The 26316-nt window shown below is 38.2% G+C and overlaps 1 protein-coding gene across 5 annotated transcripts in view; it reads left to right on the top strand.

Annotated features, from left to right (window-relative positions):
- The window catches only part of HS3ST5 (heparan sulfate-glucosamine 3-sulfotransferase 5), a 183656-nt gene that overhangs the window by 25228 nt on the left and 132112 nt on the right, over positions 1 to 26316 (top strand). For 2 of the 5 annotated variants that reach the window (XM_021073406.1, XM_021073394.1), the window contains exons 2-3: positions 3181 to 3241; positions 14447 to 14541. The exons of 2 other annotated variants lie outside the window; for them this stretch is intronic. The gene's annotated coding sequence lies outside the window, so the exon portion shown is untranslated. The remainder of the gene's footprint in view (positions 1 to 3180; positions 3242 to 14446; positions 14542 to 26316) is intronic. One more of the 5 variants, XM_021073400.1, reaches the window with a different exon arrangement.

Raw genomic sequence — 26316 nt, 5'->3', positions numbered from 1 at the left:
TTTTTAGGGCTGCAGCTGCGACATATGGAGATTCCCAGGTGAATCAGGTGTCACAGCAACACCGGATCCTTAACCCACTGAGCAAGGCCAGGGATCGAACCAGCAACCTCATGGTTCCTAGTCGGATTCATTTCCACTGCACCACAATGGGAACTCCTGTACCACATCTTCTTGATCCACTCCTCTGTTGATGGACATTTAGGTTGTTTCCATGTGTTGGCTATTGTAAATAGTGCTGCAATGAACATCGGAGTACATGTGTCTTTGTGAGTCATGGTTTTCTCTGGATAGATGCCCAGGAGTGGGATTGCTGGGTCAAATGGTAGTTCTATGTTTAGTTTTCTGAGGAATCTCCATACTGCTTTCCACAATGGTTGCACCAATTTACGATCCCACTAAAGGTGTAATAGGGTTCCTTTTCCTCCACACCCTCTCCAGCACGTATTGTTTGTAGACTTTTTGATGATGGCCATTCTGGCTGGTGTAAGGTGGTACCTCATAGGGGAAGGTTTTTTTTGAAAAGAAGCTTTTAAAATAGAAAATAAAGTGTTTTCTTCAGTAATAAAAAAAAGGAACTAGAAATGCATATTTTGAAGGATTTCAATATGTTATTAAAAATTCTCAAAGCAAAATCAGTGCCAACTTAGTGCATGTTTCATAATACTTTGCTTGATTGAATTGACTTGACTGTAGAGAATCTATGGTCTTACCAAAAATATAGATTATAGGAAAGAACATTATACATTTTAATTCAGCAGTAAGTAAGTGATTTGGAAAATCTCGATAGTCCACTGATGCTCCCACCCACAACCCAACTCACTGTAACTGGACTACTGCCTGCCATTTACATTCCAGTAATTGCTGTGATCTCTTATGGATTTTAACTTTATCCTCCCTGTTGGTCTTTAGCTAGATCCATTGCATTCATTGCTCAGGAATATTTATTGAGCTTAGAGTGTAGCTCTGTAACCACTGCATTTGAGAAATGGACATATAATTCAAGGCAGTCTCTGATGTTTAAAAACTAATAAAATTAATAGTATCTTTTTGCATCATGCTTTACAATTTACAAAACCCTTCACATAGAATTATATAAAATAGTTAAACCAGGCATTATTATCCCCTTCTCAAAATTGAGAAAGCTGAAGCTCAGAGAATTTAGAAAAAAAACTCATGTGGAGTCACAGAACAGGTAAAGAAGGCCAAGATGTTGTTTCCTACAACACAGCGCTAAGAAATGTATCTGTCTTAGCCTGGCCAGATTCAGAGTCACCAAGGCAATATGAGAGGATGAGTTCTTTCTGGTGGAATGCAGATTGGTCCATGCACCAATTCTTTTTTTTCTTTTTATGGTCACACCTGTGGCATATGGAAGTTTCTGGGCCAGGGGTCAAATCAAAGCTGCAGCTGCCAGCCTACTCCATAGCTGTGGCAACACCCTATCCCAGTAGCCTCTGTGACCTACACCAGAGCTTTGCGGCAACCCACTGAGCATGGCCAGGGATCAAACCTGCATCCTCACAGAGACAATGTTGGGTCCTTAACCCACTGAACCACAATAGAAACTCCTGCACCAATCCTTTTTGGGTTTTTACAAGCAGTATGATTCTCAACACCACCTTCCCCCTACTAGCAAGCCTTTGGCCTTGGTCTTTTTGAGGATTACAAAAACTGAATGATTCCATTGGCATTTAGTGTTCAGAGGATCAGGAGACAGTAATTATCTAGGAGAGTGACCAGTGCCCATGATTTCCAACCCCCAATATGGACAGTGTCCCTGCTGAAAAGCACCTATGCCATTAATTACTAATAGTGAATTATTAATATTTTTTAAAACTTGTCATTTATAACTTGAAGCTAATGATTGTCAGAATTTATCAAGAACTTGACCAAGAACCCGACCACTGGGCAGCAGTCAGAAACCTCCTGTAAGTGCATATACAACATTGAAATTGCCCCATTTTTAGAAAGAACATGTGATCAGTGCCTCAACCGTGTCACTTTGAGTTGGTCAGGGTTTTCAGTTGCTGCTATTCCTTGTTATATGTTATTGCTAGTTTTAATTAATTGTTACAGATTTTGTTTATTATGTACTACCTAGTTAACCCTGAAGTAGTTATCCCTACTTTTATAAACAATATTTTTGACCTTAACTTACAGTAACTATGCTTTAAGACATACTATATATTGTGGTTCAGAGATGAATTATTTATGCACCTTATTGCTAAAGTAAATATATGTATGCAAACATCCCATCAGAAATTACATGGTATAGGATATTATATATAGTAGAGTACAGCATAGCATATATAGTGTACAATGGTACAGTTATACTGAAGTATATGAACAGTAGAGTATAATAATAGCATAGAATAGTACTGTATAGTAAAGTAATAATGTCATGTAATATAGTATGGAATAATATTGTTATCACCAAGATTTTTTTCCCATTGGAGATTGGAAAAAAGTGCTGTAGATGAAAGATGGTGTCTTTTTTCTTACCAAAAGGACTGCCTACAAAAGTAAATTTTTAAAAAAAGTGAGAGCCACTGAGTTATAGTGCAGTATAACCTTAGCAGATCTCAAGACTGTACACTCTTACTCAGAATGCTTGGCAGAGAGGAGAGGGGGTGAGCTGTCTTCACTATTACTGTCCTTGGCAGGGGCCCATGAGGCTGCTCTAATGCAGCTCTTTGTGTTTGTGTATTTCTAATGAAGTGTTTGGAGACCCTGTGGCAGAGATAGTATTATTTTTGCTTTAATATCAACCAATACCTTTTGTCTACAAGGACAAGTGTTTCATCCGTAATATTTATCAGCTTGTCTTTGGTTTTGTTGTTGATCCACTATGGGTTTTTTTCCAAAATTTTTATTAAGAAAATATTAGAAAAAAAAAGAAAGAAAATATTAGGAGGGAAGCTATAATATGTAATTGCAGAATTATGAAAGGGAAGCTTATACAGCTAAATTTTAAGATACTCTGGGGACAAAGACAGAAAGCCACTGATGCTGGGTGAGAAAAATGTGTGACAGTGAAAATATGCAATGTGATTTACTTGGCTGGCTACCATGTAGAAGAATAAATTCTATAATCTTGCCAAAACCTGAGGGAAATGGGAATTGAATAGCAATAAATAACCTTATTGGAAAGGGTTGAACATGATATATTGTATGTTCCAGCCTTTATGCAGGAAGATTTCCCATTGATTACAGCATCAGACCCCAATGGACTGAAGACCAGGTAATGTTTAATATACTCTCCAATGCCCCTTCTGTTTCTGTGCCACAGCCTTCTCAAACTTGATGATCTGGAGGGTCAGGGTGAGCTATGTATACAATGCCAACCTTTTCAGCCTCTTGCAGGATCCAAATAGACCGTATCTGACTTTTTCCTATTCGTTTTCATTAATATTCTTTTGCTGCTCAGAAGTCAGACTTTATGTTTATTAATACTATATATTTAGTACCACTTTAATTGCTCTTATGTGACTGTAATTTTAAAGTTACAAGCATCTTAGTACCTTATTTTATTTAACCTTCATAATACTGCTCTGTGATAAAGAGGGCATTATTTTTCCTGTTTTACAGTTGAGAACAGTCAGACCTAGAGGGGTTATGTGACTTGCCCAATCATATATAGTGGGCATGTGACCAAGCTGGGGCTAGATGTCAGGGTTTCCACATGCCATTATTTAGTTAATTAGAATTTCGTCATAGGATTATTATAATTGCCTGTAACAGTTTCATTTCTGCTACAATGTTTAGCTCTATCATTTTTTCTTAAGGGACAATATTATAGACTACTAAAATGTAATTTGCTTGTTTCATTCAGGCACTCACACCTCTATTAAACATTTTTGAGCTTTGTGCATCAGGAGAAAAAATAAAAATGGATAAAAGAAACTGCCTTCATGGGGCACACAGCCCAGAAGGGAAAGTAGGTAAACATATAGGGTCACTATTATACTGTAATCATTTGTGATATAATAAAAATATATTTGGTCTTTGCTCCTCCCCCCACCCCATCCCAGCACAAAACTCTTAAAACTGTTGGAATTTCCTGAGTGATAGCAATGTCTCATTGTCTGCTACTGTAATAACTTATGGGGTAGCAGGGCCTAGATAAACCAACCAAGTGATTAGTGATTAGAAGATTGGAACTTTTAGGAGTTCCCGTTGTGGCTCAGTGATTTAAGAACCTGACAGAGTCTCTCTGAGGATTCAGAATGGATCCCAAGCCTCACTCAGTGGGTTAAGGATCCAGCATTGCTGCAAGCTGCAGCGAAAATCATCATCCATCTTGGATCCGATGTTGCCATGGCCATGGTATGGGCCTCAGTGCAGCTCCGATTTGACCCCCAGCCAGGGAACTTCCAAAACTGCCACAGGTGCAGCCATGAAAAGAAAAAAAAGAAGAAAAAAGGTTGGAACTTTCAGCCCCACCCCTCAATGTCCAGGAAGGGGAGAGGGGCTAGAGATTGAGTTCAATCACCAATGGCCAGTGATTTAATCAACTATACCTTTGTATGACACTTCAATTAAAGACTCTGCAACAGTGATGTTATAAGAGATTCTGGGTTGGTGAATGTGCTGGAAGGGTGGCACAACTGGAGAGGGTGTAGCAGCTTGCACCACCCCCACCGCCCATGCCTTGCCCTATGCATCTCTTCCATCTGGTTGTTCCTAAGTTGTATCCTTTATAATGAACCAATCGCATAAGTATAGTGTTTGCCTGAGTTCTATGAGTAGTTGTACTGAATATTGAACCTGGGGTGAGGGGACCCTTGAACTTATAACCAAGGACGACAGAAGTATGGATAGCTTGGGACCTGGATAGCTTGAGACTGGCATCTGAAGTGGGGACAATCTTGCGGAATTGAGCCCTTAAAAGGGGAGGATCTGTGCTTACTTGCTTACTCTGGGTAGTTACTGTTGAAATTGAATTGAATCATAGGACACCTGGCTGGTGTCAGAAAACTTGAGAATTGTCATTGCTTGGAAAAACCAAACACTAGTTGTACCATTGGGCTCAAGGCATGTGGAATGTATATAGCCAGTGTGGGACTCTCTAGGTCACTTTGCATTTCTCTGTCCACCACTTGTGCTGTGGCATTTGCCCCCAAACTATTTGTGGTAATTGTATTTTGTGTAGTAGTTACACACTTGGATTGAATTCGACCCCTAGCCTGGGAACCACCATATGCATCAGGTGTAGCCCTAAAAAAACAAACAAACAAAAAAAAATGGACTTAGACAAGACACCTCTAAAAGACTGATGAAGATATTTAAGTCTAGAAAGATTAATAATAAAATATATTCATTCCTAGAATATAAAATTACCCAAGAAATTATTTCAGAATATACTTTTAGAATCATTTTAAAAAACTAATTGTGCAAATATTATTATAATACAAAATCTTTACATTTAAAAAAACAAATTAGGAGTTGCCACTCAAAATTTTTCACAGCTGTCTTTAAGGTTTTACTTTAAAGAAATGAAACTGGAATTTGTAAATGATGAAATATGACTGTGACTGAGCAAGGAAGAAAATAAAGAACACTAATCACCCGACTTCCACTCAAGGAAAAGGCTTTGATTCTTCTTCAAAAGATGATTCATATGTTTTAAGTTAAAATGAAATGCATAATGCGTATTAATTGTCAAACTCCCTCCTTCTCCAGCTTTTCCAATTAGCCAGCCAACCCTCAGTTCTGATTACAAAATGGTTGAATCAACCACACCTCAACTTTCCCTTCTGTTTTTAGTTAAGACATTGAAGTTATTGCCTGTGAGCCTAAGAGTAATATCAAATTTAAATTATTTGCAAGACCACTTAGTCAGGAAGGATTTATGACCTCAGTTTTCATTTTCATTTAGGGAGATTTAATCAAGCTCCTAGTCAGTAGATTACTCCCAGATTGACTTTGAAGGAAAAGTTTAGCCTCAGTATTATTCCTTCAAATAAAGTAAGTTGGTACCCTCCACCAGGAAGGAAGGAAAGGAAGGGAGGGAGGGAGAGTGGAAGGAGGAGGAAAGGAAGGAAGAAGGAAGAAAGGACAGGAGAGGAGAGTATACCTCAAGTTTTCCTTCTTCCATTTCCCTTATAAAACAGCAGAGCTCTCTGAACCTGCCAATGTCGTTTTCATTACGCTGCCTCCAGGCCAGCTTCCCCTCACTGTGTAAGACCGTTTAGACTGTGTGTAGGCTTATGATTTACTATGAAGGGATTTTCGTGACCTTGATCATTAACCTATCCATGAACCTGATGACCAGGCTACTGGAATATTTTTTTTCTCATGCATCAAATCTTAATCTCATCTGCTGCCAGTTTCAAACTCCATTTGTTTAATTTATTTAAATGTTCATTGCTTGCCTCCTCTGTGCCAGGATCTCTCTAGGCACTTGGATACAAAGACCCCTACCTTCATGGCACTTATATTTTAGAGGTGGGGAGAGAGAAGAATCAGAAAATATCAATAAACATAAAAAGAAATAAATTATCTAGTCTATCAGAAGGAAACTTGTACTATGTGTGGGGGGAACAGCAGGGTAAGGGTGATCAGGAGTACCAAGGATTGGTGATGTAGGTTGCAATTTTAAGTAGTATAGTTAAAGTAGATTCACTGAGAAGGTGACATTTCAGTAAAGACTTCATGTGAGGAATGTGACCATTTAGAGCATATTCCAGGCAGAGGGAACTGTCATTGCAGAGACTCTAAGGTGAAAGTTACCTAGCATATTTGAATAGCAAGGAGAGAGTGTGCCAGGATGAGGTCAGAAAGATAACTGTTTAAAGGACCAGTCTGGCTGCCATGATGAGAATGACTGGATGGAAGCTACCTGTACAAGCAGAGAGACTCATAAAAGCCTCTTGGGATAGACAGGCAAGAGATGGTGTTTTCTCCTTCCTGGATGATAGCAGTAGAGGTAGTGAGGAGTGGTCAGTTCTAGACATATTGACAAGGTAGAGCCAACAAGATTTCTTCAGTATAGGTGAAAAAAGGGATCAAGGATGACTCTAAGATTTTTTTTGACTTGAAAGCTAGAAGAATGGAGATCAACTGAGATGGAGGAGATATTTTGAGGAGCAGGGTTATGATGAAAGATCAAATTTAGTACTGGAGATATTGAGTTGAGCTGCTTATTAGACATTTAGATGGAAATGCCGAGCCAACAATTGCCTTTATGAATGTAAAGTCTAAAGAAAAGTCATCAGCAGAGAAAATGTTTTGCTCTTAAAGGAGGTGACAGTAAGACAGCCTTTCTCAACTGGAATTTCACAAGAGAATTAAAGATTCTTAATTCTTAAAGATCTCTTGTATATAATAAAGTCAGTTCTCTCTTGGGTATGTAGAATGGGATGGATTATGTAGCATCCTTGAAAGAGGTGCACAGTCGTCGCTTTGTGTCCAGTGGTTCAGGTGAGGAAGCCCAGATGAGAAAGACGCCTAAAGAAACTTAAGTTCTCTGTCTCTTTTTCAGGCAAATTTTCTTAATTCTCGTTCTTAAGGTAATTGAGATCTTAAGATATTTGGAGTCACTTTTTGGTTTTTGTCTTTAGTCTTTTTAAGGCCACACCCGTGGCATATGGAGACTCCCAGGCTAGGGGTCTAATCAGAGCTGTAGCTGCCGACCTATACCACAGCCACAGCAACGGCAGATCTAAGCTGCCTCTGTGACCTACACCACAACTCACGACAACGCCAGATACTTAGCCCATTGATGGAGGCCAGGGATCAAACCGAATGGTTCCTAGTCAGATTGGTTTCTGCTGCACCACAATGGGAACTCCTGGAGTCATTTTAAGTAGAATACTGTAAACCAGTGATTCCCAAAATGTGCACATTGTTCATTGGTGTTCATAAAATGGCAGTGGGAGGTGATGGCTCAGATGTGTACAGTGTTGGAGAAGAATAATTGCAACAAAATCTTCCACCAACCCAGAAATCCTCTACACAAAAGGAGTGGAAAAAGAAAACACTTTTATTATTGAATAAACATTAAGTTAAAATATGGTGGACATCACACACTGTCCAACAAGAGACTCCCTTGTATCGGCGAGCAGATTCAACCCATTACAGACCCAATAACTAGTCCTCAAATAGGAGGACTTGACAGAACAGTTTGTCACTTATAGTGTATCCTAACTTTACCTGGTAATTGAGGTGACATCTGGATTAGCTTATTGGATACATTTTGAGGAAAAACATTCTTCATATCTTAGTAACAGGAGGTAACTCTGCAGTGGAGCAGGGTATCCTTTGAAGTTGGGCTCCTGCCCTCCTCCAGGATTTGAGAGAGAGGGGTACTGTTTTCCTGGATGTTTGCTTTTCAAAAAAATGGCTCCCAAGTCCTTGGGTCATAAAGTTGACAAAAGGCCTATCTAGTTTTCGAAAGTATTTATATACATTTTAAAGACAGGAGAAGGAATTTACAATGATAAATTTTCTAAAATAAATGCTCTAGGTAAAGGAAGGCAGGGTTGAGAGAGTCTCTCCCCTAATTTTCAATGAGGAAAAGCCTCTTGTTTTTCATTTTTATTTGTCCTTCCAGTGGTGAGGTCTGGATGTAAAATAAAGACAAACTTTTCTTTACTATGGGACTTCTCAGGGCCTTTAATTTGCTTGTGTACATTGTAAAATTGCAAGAGAGAAAAATGTTTTGCCACATTTTTCGAATGTGTTTTATCATAGAACTTTTTTGTAATGGAGTATCTCATAGAAGCAGTATTCCACAGATTTGCACACTGGAGAACGCCATGCTGATCTAGCACAGACCTGACTAATTCCAGAAAGCATGGGTGCATTTATTTTGTTCTAATACCTTATACTATGCCTGCATCCTTTGTGGCCAAAGGTCCCCAAAACATTGTCATTTTTGCACTTGAATATTTTGTTTGTTGCTCTTTTCCCCTGGTAATTTTGGTTCATGGTATGCTATTTGTATGTTCCTATTTATGTGTTTGGCTAAAACATAAGTATTCTATATTCCCATTTTATTACTTTGATAATAACGAAATGAACATTTTAGGATGTGGATATTTTTATCCCTACCAGTATTCCCTCAGTTCTATTTCTGGAAAGTTGCCCTCATCTTGGAAGCACCCAGGTATCTATTTGAAATCACATGTGATGTTTTAAGTCTGTAAAACATCTGTTATTCTAGAATCAACCTTTTTTGGCCAGCTCACTGATTGAGGGCATTAAACATCTGGAGCGCTGCTCCTGAGAAAAGGGGTTATGGGGGTATATGTCATAGACTGGTGTTTGGCTGTCCTCAGACGTAGCCCATCCTGAGAATTAAGTATACAACCTGTAATTATCTCATTTATGCACTTATTTTCTTGAAAACAAGAACTTTGACTAAGCAGCAGATATTTTCACTAATCTCTAATTTCTACTAAATTTCTTTCTAAATCCACATGGTCCACAAAGCAGTGTTCACAATAAGCATAGGATGCTTCCAAGTAAGCTCAATTATTTCCTTAGGTTTACTTACTTGCACGTATGGAGCCAGCCCAAATTTCTTCACCTAGCCTGACCAGCCACCTTCTGTAACAGCCCTGCTGTGATGTGGGAAAGAAGGTGCTAACTGCCCTTAAACCTTCCCCCTGTCTTTGTCCCTTAACCCTGATTGTTCCATGGACTAGAGCAGTCCCTTCTCATTTCAGCCAAAAATGGCTGGTTCATGGGAAGCTGGCTGTGGTCCTGGGGCCTCATGCTGTCTCCATCCGGCAGCTGAAATTATCTTGTCTTTTCAAGGCCTTTACTTCTTTTCACTTCAAAGGAAATTTTTCCTAAATCAGTCCTCTTCCCATGTCTTGTTTAATCTTTTATTTTTTGTCATTTGCAAATTTACCAGAAATTTAGCCTCTCCTTCATAATGATTCTAATTCCCCTCTAAAAATGTATTTTTCAAAGCACCATTAAGCAAATCAGCTAACTGCTCCCTTTAGAATGGATAAGCAACGAGGTCCTACAGTACAGCACAGGGAACTATATCCCATGGAATTTGAGGTGTCTTCTTGTGGAGCTCCAGTCTGGTTAAAAGATCCTAGAAAAGATGCCAGTATTTGAGTTTTAAACCAAGAAGAGAGGAGATTTTCCAAAGGGCCACTCCCTAATCTTTAGGCTTTGTCATTGGAATTGGGACAGTACATTTTCAGAATACCATTTTAAAGTAAAGAGTAAATACAGAGAAAGAATAAGCTAAAAGAAGTTACTTAAAGGATGTAAGGTCTTATTCTCACAGAGAAGCCCTGCTCTGTGAAAGGACAGATTGGGAAAGATCTTTATGCTCCTTCGTTTACTCCACCTCCACCCCAACTCACAGGCAAAATCCAAGAACAAATTGGTCTTATCCAGGAAACTAGAAAAGATCTCCAAACTGTGGAACTTGGTCTATCCTGCTGAATTTCTGCTCTGGAAAAACAGGTCCACCTAAACCTGTAGTGTCATTCAAACAGGCAGTCCACAATGGCTCTCGGCACTTTTAATTATGACTTAAACTCTCATCTGGGAAGTGATGGGACATGGGATCTGAATGTATGGAGTTCCCGTCGTGGCTCAGGGATTGACGAATCCGACTAGGAACCATGAGGTTGCAGGTTCAATCCCTGGCCTCGCTCAGTGGGTTAAGGATCCGGCATTGCCATGAGCTGGGTATACGTCACAGATGCTGCTCAGATCCCACTGAGCAGCATAAGCTGGTGGCTAGAGCTCCAATTAGACCCCTAGCCTGGGAACCTCCATATGCCATGAGTGCAGCCCTAGAAAAAAGACCAAAAAAATGACAAAAAAAATGAACGTAAAGACTGCATGTTCTGCTAACTTGCCTTGTATCTTTAAGTGGTGTCCACTGGCGTGATCATAGTCCCTTAAGAGTATTCAGCTAGAAGAAGGCACCTTTTAGGGAATGAATCTCTTCAGGTCTTTCTTCCATTCAAATGCCCACATTTAGTCAATGAAAGGGTAAGACGCCTGTTATCCAAGTTTAAATGAGAACTTATTTCTCTCAATATCATTCGTCTTCCCAAAAATAGACTTTATATGTCTTGAAAATAACATTAAGGTAACTTCTGATGTATGTACATAAGCTGTCTAGTGGCGGTATGAGTGTCTTGCACTTAATTTTTGTGCCCATCCATCATTCATCGACTGAATTGATGTTAGATCAGAATGCTTCAATGAAACGGCTCTTTAGACACCACTCAGAACACCTGAATTGGGAAGCTGCCTTCCATCAATAGCCTTCTGATTTATAGAAGAGAGTACTTGAGTCAAAGAAATCTATAAGCATAATCTAAAGTTACTTACTTTCAGTGTGAAGACACATGGAGAGGAAATTTCACCTTTAAGAGTGATATTGATTGCTTGAGAATTAGTTGTCCCTTTGGGATAATAATAATAATAGTTAACATTTAATAAGTGCTTATTATGTGCCCAGGACCATACCGAGGGCTTTCCAGTACTTTTTTTTTTTTTTTTTGTCATTTTAGGGCCGCACCCACCACATACGGAGGTTCCCAGGCTAGGGGTCGAATAGGCACCGTAGCTGCCAGCCTACACCACAGCTACAGCAGCATGGGATCCAAGCCACATCTGCAAACTACACCATAGCTCATGGCAACGCCAGATCCTTAACCCATGGAGGGAGGCCAGGGATCAAACCTGCATTCTCATGGGTATATACTAGTCGGGTTTGTTAACCTCTGAGCCATGACGGGAACTCCTTTCCCATACTATTTTATTTAACTCTCAAAAACCCTTTAGTTTAAATACTATTATTTTCCCTGTGATAATAAATAAGGAAATTATGGTGCAGAGAAGTTAATAAGGAAGTTATCCAAGGGCAGTGCCAGAGGTCAAATCTGGCGGAATGATGCCAGAATCTATCTCAGCCTCCGTGTGACGTTTCTTCACACACACATGCCTATACTACAGCTGTTGTCATCCCCCAGCGCACCAAGCTCCTTGTGACCCACAAGGTTTTCCCTTGACCCATAATACTTTTGTTCATCAGGTCCAACTTGTGTCCTTTAAAATATGATTCAAATATCACTTCCTCTGTGAGGACTTCCTTGAATCTTCCAAGGCATTATAGTTTTCCTTCTCTTAAGCTCCCCCCTACTCTCTCTCTGTATATATTTATATTTATGTATATTTCTCCTTTAGCCTTTACTACATTAAACTGTCATCATTTTTTTATGCCTGTTGCTCCACCAAATATGATCAAATCAGGAAACAGGTAGCTTTGATCTCCAATATCCCGCACATCAATGATTAATCAGAACTTGCTGATTTAATGTGTTCTATGAATGGGCAGACAGGGCATTAACCACTTAGTCATTCCGTAAAAACTGCTGTGATGTTAGCATGATAGAATCTGAAAAGAAAAAGAAAAGAAAAACACACACATGCTGCTATCAAGTAAAAATTTTTTCAAAGGGGAGGAAAAAACAACTTAGGTAATATGAAGCTTCTATAGAAACTGTGGAGAAAAATAACATATGCCCATTACGTAGCATAGAAGTTCATGATGGAAATTCTTTGAGATTGTGATAGCAGATATGTTTTGTTGACGTTGGAGTGATTTATTTCTCTTTAGCACTCTTTATCCCAAAAAAAGCCTATGACTTAAGGACCAATAATCCCCCACATTCCATAATTCTGAGGTCTGGCTGAATAATCTGTGACCCTCCCTTGGACTGCAGACACTCTCCTTAATTTTTGAAAATGGGAGGGATGTCAACCTTGCTCCTGGATGAGGCTCTTTTAATTGACACTTTAGAATTACAAGATAGGGAGTTCCTGTCGTGGCGCAGTGGTTAATGAATCCGACTAGGAACCATGAGGTTGTGGGTTCGATCCCTGCCCTTGCTCAGTGGGTAAGGATCCGGCATTGCCGTGAGCTGTGGTGTAGGTTGCAGACACGGCTCAGATCCTGCATTGCTGTGGCTGTGGTGTAGGCTGGCAGCTACAGCTCCGATTCGACCCCTAGCCTGGGAACCTCCATATGCCGCAGGAGCAGCCCAAGAAATGGCAAAAAAAGACAAAATAAATAAATAAATGAATAAATAAAAATAAAAAAGTTTAAAAAAAAAAGAATTACAAGATAGGAGCTCCAGTCGTGGCTCAGCAGTTAACAAACCCAACTAATATCTGTGAGGATGCAGATTTGATCCCTGGCCTTGCTCTGTGGGTTAAGGATCCAGTGTTGTCATGAGCTGTGGTGTAAGTTGCAGACACGCCTCGGATCCCGAGTTGCTGTGGCTGTGGCATAGGCCGGTGGCCACAGCTCTGATTCAACCCCTAGCCTCAGAACCTCCATCTCTTGTGGGAGTGGCCCTAAAAAACAAAAATTTTTTCAATTAAAAAAAAAATAGAATTACAAGATAGTAGGTTCTTGGAGTTTAGTTTTAAATTTATCATTATACAAATACCTCCAAAAGTCCAAGCTGAAAGAAGTGATTAAAAAAAAAAAAAAAAAAAAAAAAAAAAGGCAGGCCCAAAAAAGTGGAATGGACTGTATAGAGACAGGTCCTAGCCTTGTGTTTTTTCCACTAAACAGTGGGATGTTGGGCAAGATATTAACCTCTCTTTGAGTTAATTCCCTCATCTGTAAAATGGGATAATGATAAGTGTCTATCTCTGAAGGTAATTAGGATTAAATGGATTCATCTGTGTAAAGTGTTTATCATCGTGTTGGCACAGAAGTACCTTATAAGTATTTGTAACCATCATCAGGTTATTTAGAAATCTGTGTGCATACATTACAGCACAACCAAAATGCCTTCAAAAATTATGATACTGTGCCTGCCACTTACTGACGATGATACAAAAATAACCCTGTGAAAAATATTTCTCCATGTTAAAATCCTTGTCCAAAATAATATCTATTATGTTATTTAATATGTATTATGTTATTTCTTACCTAAAGATTACAATGACCAATTTAATTTAGTTCCAGAAAAACTTTTCTCTCTTGAAGAGCAGTATATGTTTCTATAGGGTATTGAAAATTAGGTACCACTTTTTGCCCTGCAGAAAAAGTTGCCAACAGAGTTCAAGGTTACAGCATTTGAAAGAACCTGAAATTTAAGCGCCTGCGTTGTCAAGGTACAGGTGCTTTTACAATCAGCCAAATAAGCTTTGTTCACAGAAATTAAGAAGTCTAATCAGGAAGAATGCCTCCAGAAAGGTCCCTGGGATGGGCCAGGGGACCACAGTGAACAGAGCCAAGCTTTTCCTCAGAAAATAGTTACCTCCACAGACATCCCAGAGTAACTGTGAAGCCCCAGCTTTTGATACTGGAAGGCACTGGGTGGGTGGGTGTTTGAGGATCCAGGGCTGTGCACTGAGGTTTCTCCTCACTCAGCCTCATGCTGCCACAAGTACCAAAGCAAAGTCTCTTCCATTTAGCCAATATCCACTCTTTTACTTTCAGAGCCTAGAAACTACCTGCCTCAAAATTGATTCTCATTGAATTTGATTCTCATTCATCTTTCTCTGCCCATAACACAACATTTATTTCAACAGTTGGTAAGTGATCTGTTTAAGTATCTCTCTAGTAAAACAAGGAGCCTAGTTTCACATGGACAGCATTCTGTGCTAATAAGGCAGCATTGAGTGACAGGAATGATCCCCTTTAAATACATTTTTGTTTGGTAATAATTATTATTTTGTGATTGAAAATAACTTTAGTAGAGGGAGCAAAAGAGAACACTTAAGTATGAGGTATGTACACTTTGAAGTACTTCCTTTAGGAGGAAAAAATGTCAGGATATATGCAATGGGTTTCTTTTGTTCTTTTGAGTTCAAGTTTTTTCCTTTGTTCTATATTTTCTATATTTAATGTTATTAGACCATCATTAAATTTGGACCAAGAGCTTTTGTCAGCAGTTTAAGGCGTTTTCTCTTTGGTCACAGCTGTGGTTTGAGGTTATTCAAGATGACCTCACATTCAAAGGGCAGCAATAAAGTGACCTTCACCATCCAAGAACCTATTCAAACAACTAATATACATATTAAGTGGAAACCAGGACAGATGGCAGTATCGGCCACAGAGATGTTCTTTGTCGTTTTTGGAGACTGGTGTTCGGTGCTAGTCTGGACAGTGCATTAGCTCCAAAAAGGCTCACAACAGCTACATTCTAAGAGATCAGTGAGCTCCCTACACGGTTTTACATTAAGGTGACAAAGAATATTTAAGATCTTATAACATTATATCAGTATAATATAATGTTGTATCTGCCCAGCAATAATCCAGAGAATTTGCTCCATTGGAGGAGGCTTGTTACATGAGAAGGATGAGAAGCACTATACGTGGTAATGACTACTTCATTCAGTCAACAGATACTTAATAGGGGCCGTCTAAGTGCCAGGTACTCTGCTCTCTGATGAAGATGCCATAGTAAGCAGAGTAGTTATGGTATACTAGCATACTGAAGCCCTAATGAAATGACCAAAAAGGCACACATTTATAAGGACAAAAGCATGGGATAAAAGAAACAATGAGCAATGAAGTTCTACTATACAGCACAGGGGATAATGTTCATTCTCTTGGGATAGAATGTAATGGAAGATAATATGAGAAAAAGAAAGTATATATGTATATGACTGGGTCACTTTGCTATGCAGTAGAAATTGGCAAAGCATTGTAAATGAGCTATACTTTAATTTAAAAAATAAAAATGCAGAACAAAACACAACAACAACAAAAAAAACACAATAGCCAAAAGGCATTTAACCTAGAGAGCAGATGTAGACATGGAAACCAATTTAACAACCTAAAATGCTGAATCTTAAAACCAGTAAGGGGAAAAGTCCAGAAGCAATGCATTTCCACCAATGTACACCCCAAATGCTCAAGAAGTGACCTTACTGTGTGTCTTTGGATTTGAAGGCATGAGCTTAATAACAAGATTTATCAGGGTTCTCGTTGTGGCTCAGTAGTTAACAAATCCGACTAGCATCCACAAGGATTTGGGTTCAATCCCTAGCCTCCCTCAGTAGGTTGGAGATCTGGCCTTGCTGTGAGCTGTGGTATAGGTCGCATTTGCAGCTTGGATCCAACGTTGCTATGACTGTGGCATAGGCTGGCGGATATAGCTCCGATTAGACCCCTAGCCTGGAAACCTCCATGTGCCGCAAGTGCAGCCCTAAAAAAGACGAAAAGACCAAAATAATAATATATAATAAATATATTATTATTATTATTTATTATATATTTATTATTTATTTATTATATTATTATTTTTATTATTTTTATTATTATTTCTTATATATTATATATATTATTATATATATAATATATTATATATTATTATTATTCAAGAGCAACTAGACACCCTCTAGATCCCTTCATTCATCCATACAGCCAGGAGACTGATGTTCTATTCCATAATTAAGGCAAAACAGAAGTAATGGACTTGGAAACAACAGGGAGAAAAAAGAACAGAAGTATCACATAAATTGATGGATTTAAGTGACAGTTACCCTATGGAATGCTGAGAGTCACAGGCTTCTTCCTCATTGGACTCAGCGAATCTTGACAATCAGAATTCTCCAGGAAGGTATTCAGTGAGTCTTTGGGTCAATTGATCAATCCAGAAATGAAAAATCGAAGGATGTAAAGATCAGGGGTTCTGTAGGGGAACAGCCTGGACAAATCACCCTAGAGTAAAGGGCACAGATTAACCCATTTCTTGCCTGTGCGCAAGCTCCTTACTCATGATGTAAGCAGACAACAATAGATCAACATGTGTTTAAGGAAGGCATCTAGTTTGACATACAGACCAAAAACAGAAAGTAATACTTTTTAGGAAACAGAGAGTCTGAAGATTTTGTATCATAAGACAAGATTTTTGTATTTTTTGTATTAGTGGAACCAGAGAGTGAGCTATATAAAAGTAAGCTATATAAAAGAGGCATGTCCAGAGAATAAAAGAAAAATATGCCCAGAAATTAATATTATAGTAGCAGAACTGAAAAACTAAAAAATCTTGGAAGACAATGTTGAGACAATATCACAGCGAATATAGCAAAAAGATAGAAAACATAAGGTTTTTTTGTTTTAGTATAAAAGTCCTATTTCTGAATAATAAGAATTCCCCAGTGGGAGAAATTTTTTCATGGGGGAGAATCATTAATATTCTCAGAATTAAAGGACATGCGTTCCTAACTGAGGGGGCCATGAAGTGCCCAGAACAGTGAATAAAAATAAATTGTTCATTAGGAAATTTTACAACTCTGGGACAAAGAAAAAAATCTAATTCCAGAGCAAAAAATAAAGATTTCATCTCAATAGCAGTACTGGTAGCTAGAAGATAATAAGCAGCTTCAGAATTCAGAAGGAACATTATTTCTAATCTAGAATGTATACCAACTGGCACTATTGGCTATTTGTGAGGAGAGACATACCTCACAAGATCATATTCTACATATATAAGATTTGTTAACATTTTAAATTACAGGTGCTCTTTCTCAAGAAGCCTTTGAAGGATGTATTTCACCAAAGAATAAAGAAACAAAAAAAGTAGAATACATAGGATTTATGGAATTGGGAAACATATCCAAGAGAAAATCCAAAAGAAAAATCAGAAACAATCCAAGAGAAAGCGTTGGGAATTTCAAGAGAACATCTGTGAGACAACTAGTTTAGAATAGGACCAGGCAGAGGACTCCAAAAGATTTCTCCAAAAGAAGAAAAGCAACAGAATACCTAGTATATTTAAACATATTGAGAGATTTTCCCAATTAGGAAAAGGCTGGGATTGAAATAATGATAAACTACTGAAAACAAACTAAACAAGTAACTATTAATTTAATGGGAGTAAGAATTTGTGCAAAAAGGGGCATAATCAGGACTTCTCATTGTGGCTCAGCAGCAGGTTAAGAGCCTGACATAGTGAGGATGTAAATTCAATCCCTGGCCTGCTCAGTGGGTTAAGGATCCGGTGTTGCTACAGGCTGCAGCATAGGTCACAGATGCAGCTCACATCCAGTGTTGCTGTGGCTGTGGTGTAGGCCAGCAGCAGCAGCTCAATTAACCCCTAGCCCAGGAACTTCCATATGCTTCAGGTGCAGCCTTAAAAATAAAAGAAAAGAAAGAAAAAGAGGAAAAGGACACAAATCCTAGTATACTACATGACTCAGCTGAGAATGGCTCTAGATGATAGTGTATTAACGATGGCCGTAATAATCACTGTTGATCTAACTGTACTGGGAAATGGGATGGTAGAAAGTGTTTGTTTCATAAGTATAGTGGGAGAAGTGAAAGAACTAAATAAAGCCTTTCTTCCAAAGGAAAATCAATATTCAATGCCTGAAACCAAAAATTCAAGCAAAAGTAATATAGGTATGATTCTTACAAAAAAAGGTTGAAAATGTCAAAATATTCAGCTAGCAGACTCCGAAAGTAGTTGCTTCTAAGGAGATGAAAATGGTGCTGGAGCAGACAGGGAGCTGCTGTTTTCCCTAATAACCCCCACAATACTGTCTCTTTAAAATATGTTCATTTGTTCCCTGAAAAAATAAAAACCAGACGAAAAATACTAGCCTGGTCTTAGGTGTCTTGGAGTTTACACCCTAAAGAAAGAGATAGAGGTGATACAATTACATAGGCATGTAGTTAACTACCTGCTCTGATAAATGCTATGATGGAAGTTTCTTGTTTAATCTTGTATAAACCCGTATGAAAAGAGTGCTGGCTTTGTGTAGTAGGGGGATCAAGTAAATCTTCCCTGAGAGAGTGACATGTTGGCACCTTGTGTGGTAGGTGCCAACACCAAGTAGTTGGCAAATAACCATTTTGAGTAATAAACTTCAGAAGAGAGTAAGGAACCATCACATGTGGCTTCTGTTGGGCTGGAGTAATTAACCGTAGGATGCCACCTGGAACATTCTGTTTAAAAATGACAGGGTGAACCATGTGACCACATGAGAAATGATATTAACCTGGAATAACCTTTACCGTCTAATCTGCTCATGGAACTTAATGCTATTGGCTTTAGTAATATGAATAACCACTTGGAGTCACAGACTAGGAGGACCTGTAAGGACTTCAGAGCTCATGTATTCTTTCATCTTTTAAATGTTTATTAAAGTATAGTTTATTTGTATTCTTTCATTTTTTAAATGTTTATTAAAGTATAGTTTATTTGTCAACTATACTTTCTTATTGACAGTGTTATGTCAATTTCTGCTGTACAGCATAATGACCCAGTCATATATATATTATATATATATATATATACATTCTATTTTTCATACTATCTTTTATCATGTTCTATTCCAAGAGACTGGATATAGTTCCCTGTGCTGTACAGGAGGACCTTATTGCTTATTCATTCTAAAAGTAATAGTTTGCATCTACTAACCCCAAACTCCCCGTCCATCCCACTTCCTTGGCAACCACAAATCTGTTCTCAGAGTCTGTTTCTGTTCTGTAGATAGGTTCATTTGTGCCATATTTTAAATTCCATATATAAGTGATATCATATGGTGTTTGTCTTTCTGTTTCTGACTTACTTTACTTAGTATGAGAATCCAGGTTGCTACACATGGCATTATTTTGTTCTTTTTTATGGTTGAGTAGTATTCAGGTATATACTATATATATATATATATATATATATATTTTCTTTTTTTTTTTTTTTTAGGGTCCTACCTGTGGCATATGGGAGTTCCTGGTCTAGACCACAGCCACACTGCAGCCTACAGCAACATGGAATCCAAGCTGTGTCTCTGACCTATACCATAGCTCACAGCAACGATGGATCCTTTAACCCACTGAGCAAGGCCAGGGATCGAACCTGCATCCTCATGGATACTAGTTGTGTTCATTATCACTGAGTCTCAACAGGAATTCCCTATACCACATCTTCTTAATCCAATCATATGTTGATAGATATTTAGGTTGTTTCCATGTCTTGGTTACTGTGTATAGTGCTGCAATGAACATAGGGGTGCATATGTCTCTTTCAATGGAAGTTTTGTCCTGATATATGCCCAGAAGTGTGTTTCTGTGTTATATGGTGGTTCTATATTTAGTTTTATGCAGTACCTCCATACTGTTTTCCATAGTGGTTGTACCTGTTTACATTCCCACCAAAGGTGTAAGAGAGTTTCTCTAGTAATCAGTGATGTTGAACATTTTTTCATGTGCCTACTGCCCATCTATATGTCTTCTTTGGGGAAATGTCTATTTAGATCTTTTGCCCATTTTTCAATAGGTTGTTTGTTTTCTCATTTTTGAGTTGTATGTGTTGTTTGTATATTTTGAAGATTAGTCCCTTGTCAGTTGCATCATTTGCAAAGATTTTCTCCCATTCTGTGTGTTGTCTTTTCATTTTTTAAATTACCTTATCCTCTCCTTTTACCGTCAGGAAAAATCGGAAGGTTTAGTAGTCTGCCAAAGTCTCATTGCTATTTAAAGCTGGAGCCAGGAGTTCCCATTGTGGCTCAGTGGAAACAAATATGACTAGCATCCATGAGGACAGAGGTTTGATCCCTGGTCTGGTTCAGTGGGTTAAGGATCTGGCATTGCCTTGAGCTGTGATTTAGCTTACAGATGCGGCTCAGATCCCACATTGCTGTGGTTGTAGTGTAGGCCAGTGGCTATAGCTCTGATTCAACCTCTAGCCTGGGAACTTCCATATGCCTCAGGTGTGGCCCTAAAAAGACAAAAAAAAAAAAAAAAAAAAAAGGAAAGAAGCTAGAGCCAGTGCAAGAGCTCAGATCTTTAAGTTCCTTCTGCAACTCTTCTCCACAGTTATGGAGAAACATATAGCCTGGGTCTTTTAGAAAAACTGAAATTAAACTGATTAAACTAATTATCAGTGTTACCCAACAGAAAATTTTTATTTGTTCAGTGATGGAAGAAAATATAGCAGAAAATAATTATCTTTTGAATTTATCTACTTGAATTTTGCATTATTGTCTAAATTTAGTGCCTGATAGCAGCTGAAGGATGAGCAATCTCTTTTTTAAAAAATAATTGGTATCTTATATTCACAAGTAATTTTGTGAAAATCTAATGGTGATAACTTGTTACAATATTTCTAATAAATGCCTATAAATACTGCAATATGTATGACTTGCACACGTTCTCATTCTGTTTTAAATAATTGCTTTGCATTTACTGTGGACACATACTTAAATAGTTTTAATCATATGCTAAAAAATCCATTATTGTACCTTGAAATATAATTATGCTAATGAATCATATAAAGAGACATCTCCCTTTCAGAGGAACTTTGCAATTTAAGACAACATATGTATATAACATACACACACAGGCACACACACACACAATTAGATTTCCCTGGGTTCCCTGAAGAAAGAACATTCATAAGCCAGGAGGTCTATTTTTATCAAAACAAGATGTTCACACCACTGCATCAAAACTTTGATGTTTTACATAGGCAAAATACTCTCTGACATCAACATCATGAATATTTTCTCAGGTCAGTCTCCCAAAGCAATAGAAATTAGAGCAAAAATAAACCCATGGGACCTCATCAAACTGAAAAGGAAACCCAAAAGAAAACAAAAAGACAACTTACAGAATGGGAGAAAATAGTTTCCAATGATGCAACTGACAAGGGCTTAATCTCTAGAATATATAAACAACTTATACAACCCAACAGCAAAAAAAACAATCAATCAATGGAAAAATGGGCAAAAGACCTGAATAGACATTTCTCCAAAGAAGATATACAGATGGCCAACAAACACATGAAAAAATGCTCAAATCGTTGATTATAAGAGAAATGCAAATCAGAACTACCATGAGATATCACCTCACACCAGTCAGAATGGCCATCATTAGTAAATCCACAAATAACAAGTGCTGGAGGGGCTGTGGAGAAAAGGGAACCCTCCTGCACTGCTGGTGGGAATGTAAACTGGTACAGCCACTATGGAGAACAGTTTGGAGATACCTTAGAAATCTATACATAGAACTTCCATATGACCCTGCAATCCCACTCTTGGGCATATACCCGGACAAAACTCTACTTAAAAGAGACACGTGCACCCGCATGTTCATTGCAGCACTATTCACAATAGACAGGACATGGAAACAACCCAAATGTCCATCAACAGATGATTGGTTTCAGAAGAGGTGGTATATATACACTATGGAATACTACTCAGCCATAAAAAAGAATGACATAATGCCATTTGCAGCAACATGGATGGAACTAGAGAATCTCATACTGAGTGAAATGAGCCAGAAAGACAAAGACAAATACCATATGATATCACTTATAACTGGAGTCTAATATCCAGCACAAATGAACATCCCCTCAGAAAAGAAAATCATGGACTTGGAGAAGAGACTTGTGGCTGCCTGATGGGAGGGGGAGGGAGTGGGAGGGATCAGGAGCTTGGGCTTATCAGACACAACTTAGAATAGATTTACAAGGAGATCCTGCTGAATAGCATTGAGAACTTTGTCTAGATACTCATGTTGCAACAGAAGAAAGGGTGGGGGAAAAATGTAATTGTAATGTATACATGTAAGGATAACTTGATCCCATTGCTGTACAGTGGGAAAATAAAAAAAATTATTAAAAATAAAAAAAAAACTTTGATGTTTTAGTCACGCCTCTAATGGTTAAATCTACAGCAACATCTGGGAATTTGGGTACTGGTCACGATCCCATGTAAATCTCTCATACAAGATTCTCTCCCCCGACAATAGATGCTTAAAAGAAGTTCAGAAAGCAAGGCTGTTGTTACTACTAAAGAGAGACTGTCTTGGACTTCATTTTTTTTCCCTATAGTCAGGAAACTATGTAATAACTAGGTCAGAAAGTGATTGATTTCTGATTCTAAAATCCAGCTGAAAAGTTCCAAGAATACGTAGAATAGCTCAAGGAATAATTTAGAGTTGTATTGACCCTCTGGTCACTGTCCACTCAGAAGAGAGAGTCTCAAAGTTACGTCCAAAAAAAAACAGGTGTGATGACCACCAGAAACTATATGAAGCCATGTGATACTTATAAAATTACCCATGGGTAATCAAGAAGTATCTATGGTTTGGTAGACTTTGAGCCATGACAATTTTTAAATACATGTTCTGTGAATTTTACCATGTTTTTCGGGTCACACAGATAGAAAGAGGGTTAGCACTCAGATGTAGGACCCCTGAATCTGTGTTTTCCTTTGTAAAACTAACTCTGATCATGGGATGGCCAGGGTGAAGGCTCTAGAAAGATCAATAAATTCCCAAGAGATTACTGTTAGAGGATAATGTTCACAAAATGACTTGAGTTTAAACAGTGCTTCAAATCCAACACACATGACCAAGATTTACATATTTAATCTCTAAATTACTGAGACCAAAACATTGCAAGAACCCCCAAGGTGATCAAAGATTATCTCTGCAAGTGTGACAGTGAATCATATGATAAATGCAGGAAAATAGAATATATTTGGTTGCTGTTGTCTTAGATTGTTTAGTTCAGAAGAATATCTGCTGAATTGCACTCTCTCATAATTCATATTTGAAGCCTTATCCCCCAGTGTGACTGTGTTTGGGGTAAGACTTAGCAGTTAATAAGGGTAAATGAGGTCAGAAGAGTGAGGTCCTAATCCAGTAGGATTGATGGCCTTATAAAAAGACAAAGAGAGAGCTCTCTCTGGGGGCATGTACCAGGTGAGCATACAGGAGAAAGCAGCCCTCTGCCAACCAGGAGAAGTCTCACCAGCCCCTGACTTTGCGAACACCACGGTATCAGAATTCCAGCATCCAGAATTGTGAGAAAATAAATTTCTATTGTTAAAGCCAACAATCTATGATATTTTGTTATAGCAGCTGAAGCTAAGACAACACCACATAGTTGAACTGGAGGTATGGCAGTGTTGAATTGAGGTCTGCAGCAAGGACAGTACAAACCCCAAGGTCAGAGTCAGAGCAGCTTTTAAATAAGACCAGGGGTCAGAATAAAGATAAGATGGAGACTATGGATGGGACAGAATCATCAACTAAGCAAGACTGAACCAGGATTTAGCAAAGTGAGAGTTTAGGCTTTGGACATAAACTAAAATAACTTTCTTTCGCTACCGTCTATAAATTGCAAGAGTTTAAGTTACTTAACTACCTCATTTTAATTCTGGTACTTCACCACTAATCCTAAAATAAAGATACTATGGATTTTATTACATAGCCATTGTAAGAATTAAACATTTCATGGAAAAAATTAATGAGCAGAAGCTGCAATTAAATAGAATTGGGAGACCAGAAGGGGGAGCGCTCATACGCTACAACAATAGCAGAGCCCAACAGGAAGAGGAAACACCCCTCTTCTTTGCTGACAAGGATTCAGCCAGTGAATGGCCAGGGACTCTTTATTTCTTCTAACCTTCGCAACAGTCCTTTTCTCCTCTATGAAAGTGTTATCCTTCCCCTGCTGAAGGGAGAACTTGCACATGGCTCACCACAGTTGCAGACTCTGAATTGCAACTTTTGGCTGATCCTGAATAAACTCATCTTTGCTGAAGAAATATCTGGCAGTCTATTTCAGGTCAACATTTGTACTGGGCACAATGTCTGGCACATGCTGACATCTCAGTTAATTGGTGACTACATAAAGTAGCCAAAGTCAGAGTCCTTGGAGTCCCGTAGCTGGGGTCTGAGCCAGTTTACATTCATTTGTCCATACCCCAGATATTCATTGCGTACTTACTATCTGCCAGACCCAATTATATGTACTAGAGATAAAACAGTGAACAAAACAAGAACATAAAAGAATAAAATCTCCCTTTGTGAAGTTTACTTCTAGAGAGAGTTAATGAGTCTAATGACAAGAACCTGGGGCTGGCAAACTTCTGAATATCCAACCATGTCCCATATCCAAAATGGCTTTGTTCTGGGCAACTCATGCAGTCCCTGGGAATGGCTAAATATATGTAAAAAGAAACACAGCATATGCTGTCAAATAGCTTGTCAGGCATATGGTAAATATTGCTCCTTCCTTTTTCAAAGATGCATAAAGGATTCTTGTTGGACATGACATGTTGTAAAAAGCTGCACATCACTCTCACTCTCTAAGAGCCTTTCTTTTCTTCATCTCTCCTCTCTAGAAATACAGGCTGTATATATAAAGACAGCTTTCTTATCCCAAGAAGAATTATACCTTGATCTGTCCATTGTCCTGTAATGTTTTATTTGCTTTCCTGAATCTTGTCTCTGAGAAATTTCAGCCTGAAAGGAAAACAGATCTTAAAACAAGTTGGGAAATTAAAGCCTCACCATAATCACTTTCTGATAGGGCCCCTCCCGTTGCCAGCTTCCTTTCTTGGTGTTTGTGGATGTCTGTATAGGACAATCTGGAAACTTCCCAGGGCTGAAGTGCTTGTGTGTGTTCTCATTTTTCCAGTCACCATTCATCTTTCCCTCTTGATATATAAGACAGGCTAAAATGGGTGGACTCTTGCTTCATAAATAATTGCAGAGTAGATTTTTGTTTGACTTGGTGGCCTTTTACCATGTTATTTGTTGTGTTTGTCATTGTTTCATCACCCATAGGCAGGGCTTATCCGTAAATGGATTTGGTTACAATTAATAAACTATTTTTTACATCTAAACATCCATTCTTCTAGTCACATTTCTGCAGTAACACTGTAGGCAAAATAGGTTGTTTTTGTTGTGGTGGTTGCTTTGGAAATAAACTTTATTTTCCCTTATTATTTTGAGGAAGCCTGAGTTTATATATATATATATATATATATATATATATGCACACACCATCCAAAATCAAAACAGCTAAGAGAAGCACTGATACCAGCTGCCTATCATTATATGCTGAAATAAAGGAAAAAGTAAGAGTGTTTCGGCAAAACTTCAATGAATATGCAATTGTGGTAAATGAATAGGCACTAGAAACAATGCTGAAAGCAAATTGGACTTAGTCCAGTTTTTTTTTTTTTTTCATGTTTAAACAAAGTTTGGTATTTCTTTTTTATTTTCCTTCCCCCATAAATGCATAAATGCATCCATTTTGCCCAGCTACAGAAAAGCACTCTTATTTCAATAAATGTCCTTCTTTTGGTTTATCATATGGATCATGGAAATGTATGATTTTACAGAGTTTGTTGCTTCTAATGCACATTTATAAATTAAGAATGACAAATAGCTACAGCCTTTAAAACAGCAAATAAATTCTTACCAAGAGAAATTCTTCTTTTATAACTGGAACACCTCTCACAGGACTAAGCCCTTGTTAGTGAGATGAATTCTAGAAATGGATTTCAGAGTAGAGGCCTCAGTGTTTGTTTTTATTCTTGTGAAACCAATAAAGTGCTGAC

Source organism: Sus scrofa, chromosome 1 (assembly GCF_000003025.6).
Source record: "Sus scrofa isolate TJ Tabasco breed Duroc chromosome 1, Sscrofa11.1, whole genome shotgun sequence".
NCBI lineage: Eukaryota > Metazoa > Chordata > Mammalia > Artiodactyla > Suidae > Sus > Sus scrofa.
Note: the sequence above shows the minus strand (reverse complement) of the source record. Positions and strands in the feature narration are given on the sequence as shown.